The sequence below is a fragment of the Crocuta crocuta genome, unplaced genomic scaffold (assembly GCF_008692635.1).
Source record: "Crocuta crocuta isolate KB4526 unplaced genomic scaffold, BGI_CrCroc_1.0 scaffold84, whole genome shotgun sequence".
NCBI classification, from domain to species: domain Eukaryota; kingdom Metazoa; phylum Chordata; class Mammalia; order Carnivora; family Hyaenidae; genus Crocuta; species Crocuta crocuta.
Genome location: NW_027530213.1, coordinates 6,390,354 through 6,398,119, shown reverse-complemented (window position 1 = coordinate 6,398,119; position 7,766 = coordinate 6,390,354). Strand labels below are relative to the sequence as shown.

At 40.7% G+C, this 7,766-nt stretch overlaps 1 protein-coding gene across 1 annotated transcript in view; it reads left to right on the top strand.

Annotated features, from left to right (window-relative positions):
• The window catches only part of MRPS6 (mitochondrial ribosomal protein S6), a 138,125-nt gene that overhangs the window by 107,802 nt on the left and 22,557 nt on the right, over positions 1–7,766 (top strand). The gene's annotated exons all lie outside the window — the stretch shown is intronic.

Here is a 7,766-nt window from a genome sequence, read left to right as displayed (position 1 = left end):
AGGAGTATGGTTTAAGTAAGCAGTCCATGATGATGTCCTCAAAGCTTCATGTTGGGAGGGGTGTGATGTTGTGTTGTCCCGTTAATGTTGACGTTAACTTTGATGCTTGGTTAAGATAGTGTCTGCCAGGTTCGTCCAATGTTAAGTTACTGTTTTTCCTTTTGCCAGTAAGTAATTTGTGGGAAAATAATTGGAGATTATGTAAATAACTTTCTCTTCATCAAGCTTCAACCCCTGAATTCAGTGTCCATTGGTAATTCTGGCCCGAGCAAAGTTACTACAATAATGATGCAAAACTGACTTTGTCTTTTGGTTTTTTGTTGTTTTTTGTTGTACTGAAATGAAGAGCTTCCTCCTCTTCCCATTTCTTTATCAGTATGAACTCATTTAGTGGGTTATAATCCATTACTGTCATCATTTTGCTCAGATGTTTCCAGATTTAGCCATTGATACTGTCTTAAGGCTCGTTCCTTCATGACCCATTTCTATCATTTTTTGAGTGCTTCCTGATTTCCCAACACAGCAAGGTGTTGCAGGTTTATCTTGTACTTTCCTTGCCCCCATTGGGATCAGGCATTTAGTTAGGGAATGGGGTTTAGAAATCAAGGTCTGGGTGTGACCATTCTTACAGGGGTGAACATGGCCCTTCTTCTGGGCCCTTTTCAGTATACAGAGGTAGGATACTTATATACATCTACTGATGCTTCCTGGTTCCACACTAGCGCTAGAAGGTTCTTTTTAGCTTTCCCCTGTTTCTCCCTTTTCCAGCTGCAAGAAATCAGATAATATTGACACATTATCTCATTTTTTAAATCTTCCAACTTTTTAGAATTAAAGTTTTCGCAGGTCTATAAATGTCTTTTAAGAGTGTTGCTGAATATGGAATTGTAGATTGGAAAGTATTTTTCTTCAGATTTGTAAGCCTAGGACCATTCCTCCTCCCCTCCCCCCCAGCTTCTAGTCTCAGTGCTCTGACATTTCGTTATGACATGTCTTAAAGGTTTTCCTTCCATTGTACTGGCCCTCAGTGAGCTGTTTCAGTTTGGCAACTGAGTGTCTTTCATTTCTAGGATGATGATTCTCTGTGTTCTCATTTTTGGAAAAAAGGACTTTTTTCAACTTGGAAGTTTATGCAACTCTTTGGACCGTGTGGACTGGTCCAGTTAATTTCATAGTCTTTTGTTCTTTAACTTTATTAATTGTCTTTATCTTTTTGCTCTAAACTTTATCTTAAACTTTTTGTTTCTAAACTTTATCTTCCAACCCTTCTGTTGAAAAAGAATTTCTCAGATATTTAATTTTCAGTGCTGCTTTGTTCCCCAAATCTTTTTTCTAGTCTCTTGTTCCATGGTTGCCTTATCTTTTCATCTCTGAAGATAGTGTTTTCTCTTCCTGCAGTGTTTGTTTACTCCAGTGTTTTCTGTGTTGAGCTCTGATGTTAAAGGCTTTTCTCAAACGTATGTGGTCTTTGGTTTAACAGAATGGACTACTGAATGTGTGGGTGGAGCTTGTCCGTCTCATTGTCTCCCTTTCCAGGTCTGGCTGTTTGTTATTCTGGGAGCTAAGTGGGGAAAGAGCACGGGGGTCTCATCATTCAGTATGCATTTTTTTTTCTCAGTCTCATTTTGGTGGGATGCCCCCACTTAGAGCTGTACCTGTGTCTTCCAGTCCACAGGTTTCTCTCTGTTTTGTCCACTCCAGAGAATAAACCTCCAGACGTGCATCTAAGGATCCAATTTCTCCTTATACTTTTGACAGACTTTATTTTAGCCTTTCATTTCATCGCCACTTTTCACAGGTGTACCCCGTGTTGCCAGTTCTTGGATCTTTGGAGGAATTCTCCGTTGTTCAGTACAGTTGATTCTCGGTTTTCCCCATTGCTGCTTTCTTTGATCTACTTATTTTCTTCTCCAAATTGAATTGCTGTGTTCCTGTCTTTCTTTCTCATTCTTGCAGAGTTGTACCTCAAAAAAAAGTCCCTTTACTGTAGTTCTAGTAGGTTTTCAGAAGGAGCATTGAAACTTCCAGCTTACGGGAAGTCCTGGTATCTGCTCTTTGCTTAGTGTTTGAAAGTTGACATTTCTGAGCCTATAGCCTGTTTCTGTCCTTTCCAGAAAGAACATGTTGACAAACAGAAGCACAGCTGGAGTTTTAAAAGTCTACTGGTCTGTGTAGTGCAGAACTAATTAATGATGGTTCACATTTTGGAAGGGGCCTTAGAAATTGTGTATTTGATTCTTCTGTACAATGCATGAAACCCACCTATGAAAACACTTCTGGCATGTGGAATTTAATATATGTACTCCATCCATGACACATGAACTTGAAACCATAGTGAATATGGTTGCTTATTGTTATTTGTGGTAGTTAACTTCCTGTACAGTTGCCTTTAACACTGAATTACTGAATATGAGTCATTGCCCCTTGAGGAGATACAGAGTTAGACTCCTGTAAGCCTCTGGCTGGTCACTACGTTTTAATTAAGTGACCGATACATAACCTCATTTTATGTGTGTTTCTGATAAAGACATTATATTTAATATATTTGATTCATGATCATTGAGCTCAGAGCCAACAGCATTTGAACTCATGCCACGAATGAAGCTTTGTGTAATAACTTTTCCTGTAAGGTACATCACATCCTTCTTGAACTTAGGAACATTAAGACAGCATGTCACTACAGTCAGGGGACCATTTTAAACAGCATTGACAAAAAGCACAAAGATGCCGGAAAACATGGCACCTCATGGACTGCAAAAAAGACACCTGCTTCTTACCATGGGAGACCTGAAACGAGAAGCCAGAGCCTTGGTTGTTGGACCTCAGCTGGGAGTGTGCGTGTTGGGTGGCACATAGTCCACCAGTCTCTTCATGCGTGTGTCTGCCTGTGACTGCAGAAGTTGGTGGGAGTGTCCACCTGGGCATCACAAAGCAGATTTTTGCTAGTAGGTGAATTGGCGTATATGGATTCCACCCATAATGCGGATCCACTGTACCTGCAAAGCAAACACCTGTGTAACTACCACCTGAAAGAGCTAGAACTTTGATCAGCTCCTCTTCCAGAAGGTGCATTTCAGTTTCAGGAAGTTCTGAGTTTAAAGGGGTTTCTTACCTCCAGTCTTGCCTCTTTAATTTGATAGTTCAGGTTTTGCCTCTGAAGTGTTCCCTTTTCTTCCCTTTGAATATTTGAAGGCAGATATTCAAGATAAATGTTCTCTTAAGTCTCAAAATCCAGCTTTATCTTTTCCATTCTCTTGGTATGCAGCACAGGACCTGGGTTTTAGACCCTTTACCTGTCTGTCTTTTTTTTTCCCCCTCCTAGACAACTTTGAGGTACTTTGATGTCCCTTTTTATATGTAGCCTCCCGTGTTTAATGCAGTAAATACAGTACTTCAGGGTGCACACTCCTGACGTTAGATAGACTGTAAGGGTGGGAAATAAACACAACAGTGAGGACCACCATTCCCTTGGTTTCCCTGTCTTTCCAGTTGTAATATGAAATTTCATTGTCACACCGTCTGGAAGACTCTGTACAAAGCTGTTGTCTCTACATAGTGTGTAGAGACAGCATGACTTGCTGACTCAGTTTCCAGAAGTTTTCATAGCCTTTCAGAGTCCTGAGTTTGGATGTGTAATATTTCTCGTACACTCTAGTAGGAGTAGAATGTTCATGATTCTCGATTATGTCCGAAGAATCTTTAGAAGTTTGGAGGCGCCTTTATGAGTCTGGCTGTGTCTTTGTTTCAGTCTTTTACCTGTTTATTCCTTCGTCCTTGACTGTGCATCTATTTTTGACTAACAGGATGTGCTTTAGCTTTATCATGCAAATCTGTCTTTTGAAAACAAAATGGTGCTGTTTTCCTCCTTTCAGTTGAAGATCTTATTCCTCCTTGAATTTCTGACTTGGCTTAGCCTTTTCTTTCTCTTCAGTGAATTGAGTGCAGTTAGCAACTTCCATCCCTTCATTTTTCCATTTATTCTTTGACTTATGTACTCATCAAACACTTGGTGAATACATTCTGTGTGCCAGGTTCTTTGTATCTCCAGCGTGTAGTAAAGATGAGTAAGATGCAACCTTGAAGAAGCTTCGTTAAGGAAGGGGACTTACTCCCACATAATTGTACTTGCAAGATGTGTATGGAATGAATGGGAGCGGTACACGTAGGCTCACAGAGGAGAGGCACACTTCTCCTAGCAAGTAGCTGAATCTTGAAGGATGTTTTTATTCCTCTAATTCCACCTGCCCTTCCTGCTCTTCAGAGTAGTGCAGTCCCTCAGGTGCCTTCCTCTCACCTCCTGAATTAAGCACCCCTGCAGTGGCCTGGTTGGTGCACACCGTTGGGCTGTAGGATAATGCACATCTGGCTCTTGCCAAAGCCCAAGTTTCTCCATTGGTGCATATTTTAAAAATATATTTCTCTTAACCCAGTCAGCAAACACATGTTTTGCTAAACCTGTACACTGATGTTTAGAAGATTCACAGGATATAAAGATTTTTTTCTTTTAATAACCCTTCTGTCCCTACTCACTAAAATCTTTTGCCGGTTCTCACCTCCCATGGTCTCCCTGTCATTCCAGTGCTGCCCTCCTACTCCCTGAAGAGGCCGAACTGTAAGATGAAGGCAGGGAACTGAATTGTGCACGAAGGAGAGCAGTCCACAAGACAGGGAGCTCAGTGATGTATACCTGATTCCTGCTCTCACTATCAGTTTCATGAGCTTTGGCATTTCATTTACTTGCTGCCATAGTAACCAGGATTCCTGCCAGTCTTCCTCTTTCCCATCTTTTATTCATCTGTACAGGCATCTGGAGGGGGGATGGGGAAAAGTAGAAATCTCCCAGAGAAAGGGTGTGGATTTCGGAATGTTCTCAGAATAGCAGAGATGGAGATCTTCATTTTGGCATTGTTTCCAGCTGTTGAAGTAGTATTAACCACAAGCAGTCACTTATTGGGGTTGCTGTTTCTCTATTTCACCTTAGGGAGGGCTCCATTGTTACTGTGAAAAAAAGTGGAGCTTTTATGTTTATGAAAGTAGAGTTGTAGGAGATCATTGCTGAAAATCCCTTATAAACTACAGTTCAACCGGAATCCCTCATTTTTTGGCTGATGAGAAGCCAGCCAACTTCACACTAGAATGTGGTTCTCAGCTTTGTCTGCACCTGGAGGGTTTCAGAACTGCCCGTGCCCAGGATTCTTAAAGTCCTAGGCCAGTTGAATCCAAATATCTGAGGTAAGGTAGAAGCATCTTATTTTTTTAAAAGTTCCTAGATTAAGGGCTCCTGGGTAGCTCTGTTGGTTGAGCATCTGACTTAATTTTGGCTCAGGTCATGATCCCAGAGTCATGGGATTGAGCCCCTCGTCGGGCTCTGTGCTGGGTGTGGAGCCTGCTTGAGATATTTTCTCCCTCTTTTCCCCACCCTCCCTTTTTTTCCCTCTGCTCCACCCCATTCTCACTTGTCCTCACTTACTGTCTCAAAAACAAACAAAAAAAGTTGATGATTCCACTGTGCTCTAGAAGAATGCCTTGGTGATTGATTCTGCCCTTTTCCTCTGATGTACCCGAATCATGAAAGGAATAGTTGGTTATATGCCATTTAGCCTCCAGATTTGGCCTGAAATGATATCTGATTGATAGTCTTTGACTTGAGACCTAGGAAACAAATGGATTAATTAAGGAACAAATCTGCATTATAGTCGAACTACACAGATTTACTGTTAACCTGGGCCCATAGGTGACTGACTAATAAATTTATACCGAGTTGGATCTCATGTAATCATGACTTTCTTCTTGTTTTGTGAGTTCTTGAAATGTATTCATTTATAATCTTTTGACACCAAGACTGGTATTGGTGTTGCACTGTGGGCTAGCTGCAGGGTCCCTTAATAAGTCCAGTTTATGATTTAGAGGTAGTCTTGCTTACCTTGCAGCTGAAGTTACTGATCATCCTACTTCCTACCTTTACATTTGCAAATTCAGCCTTGCTATGAAGTGTGACTCTCGGCTTTGTTATTTGCACTTTGTTATTGGCACACATTAATCTGTGCTGGACTCAGCAGTCATTGGACTCTTGTTCCTCTGATTTTTTTTTTTCTTCCATTCTTCCCTGGGTTCTTTTTATATTCATCACATGCCCCAAAGAGTAAATTTTTATGTTTGATTTCCCAGGTCTCAAGAATCTCAGTCCTGGTACATGGCCATAGAATGTGGTCAAGTTCTTCTTTTCTCATCGCCTTGACTCCTTTTTTTGTTTGTTTGTTTTTGTTTATTTTGAGAGAGAGAGAGAGGACATGCACATGGCAGGGAAGGACAGAGGGAGAGAGACAGAATCCCAAGCAGGCTCCACACTGTCAGCGCAGAGCCTTCTTTGGGGCTTACTCCCACGAACCATGAGATCATGACTTGAGCTGAAACTGAGAGTAGGATGCTTTACCGACTAAGCCATCCAAGAACCACTCATTACCTTGATTTCAGTGACCACTGTGTTCTCAGGGCCAGACTCGGTCTTGTGCTGTCACATGTCCTTCGTCGGCTCTGATTTTAGGACCAGTGATCTCTAGGCTCCTGACTTCTAGATTTCCGGTGTTTCTCTGATTACCAAGAATTGGAGCAGCCAGTGTAAACAGCTCATGATGTTAGAAGTACGGCTTGCAAGGCTCTGTCAGTAACCATTGAAAACTTACCCATCACTCTCTCTCTGATTATTACTAAAAATCTATATGGATGTGGAGTCTGTGAATGAGTTCTAAATGTTTGAGGCTTAGGTTTAGGTCTTTAAAACAAACTTTGCAAATTATGGCATCCATAGTAAGATAGCAGGTAGCAAGAAATCCTTTTTAAAACAAAACAAAACTGAATTTTCCCCAAAAGAAGTTCGTTTCTAAAACACCTTTTTATTGGTCACTGTAAAAAGATAATAAAGCAAAGTGAACAAAACAAAAAACCAGAGTAATCCTGTGTTCTTACTACGTAGGGAAAAGTAGTAACATTTTTGTATATTCATCCAAACTTTTTTCCATGTTTGTGTACATAAGTCCTTTTTTCTTTTTTTTTAAACCATGTTTTTTTTTTTTTTTTTAAATGTTTATTTATTGCTTTGAGACAGAGTGAGAGTGTGAGCAGGGGAGGGTCAGAGAGAGAGAGGGAGACACAGAATCGGAAACAGTCTCCAGGCTCTGAGCTAGCTGTCAGCATAGAGCCCGACGTGGGGCTCGAACCCACAAACCGTGAGATCATGACCTGAGCCGAAGTCGGCCACTTAACCAACTGAGCCACCCGGGTTCCGCTCCTTTTTTCTTTTAAAAGGAAATATATATTGACCCTACATGCCGATTTTTAGTTTTGTTAAAATATTTTTGTGTCCTGTATAAGGATCAACATCCTTTTTTTAAATGGCTATGTTACTATTCAGTGAAAATAATTTATTGAACCAGTGTTCTATGATGGTTCACATTTCTATTTATTCTCTATCCTAATAACTTTATGGTGAGATTTTTCACAGCTAAGTCTTTGTGCATGGGTATGGCAGTTATCTCAGAGTCAATTCTTAGAAGTGGCTGTAGGATTGAAGGTATACACATCTGAGACTAACTTAGATTGCCATTTGCCCTCTAGAAAGTGTACATTTTTACCAGCAGTATAGGTGAGTGTTTGAACTGAACTCAGTGCGCTAAGCAAAAAATTGCTTAGAATGGACAAAAGCGATGGCTTTTATGTGTGCCAAGTACAGTGCCTATGTTGACTGTATCCAAAAATAAATTCCATCC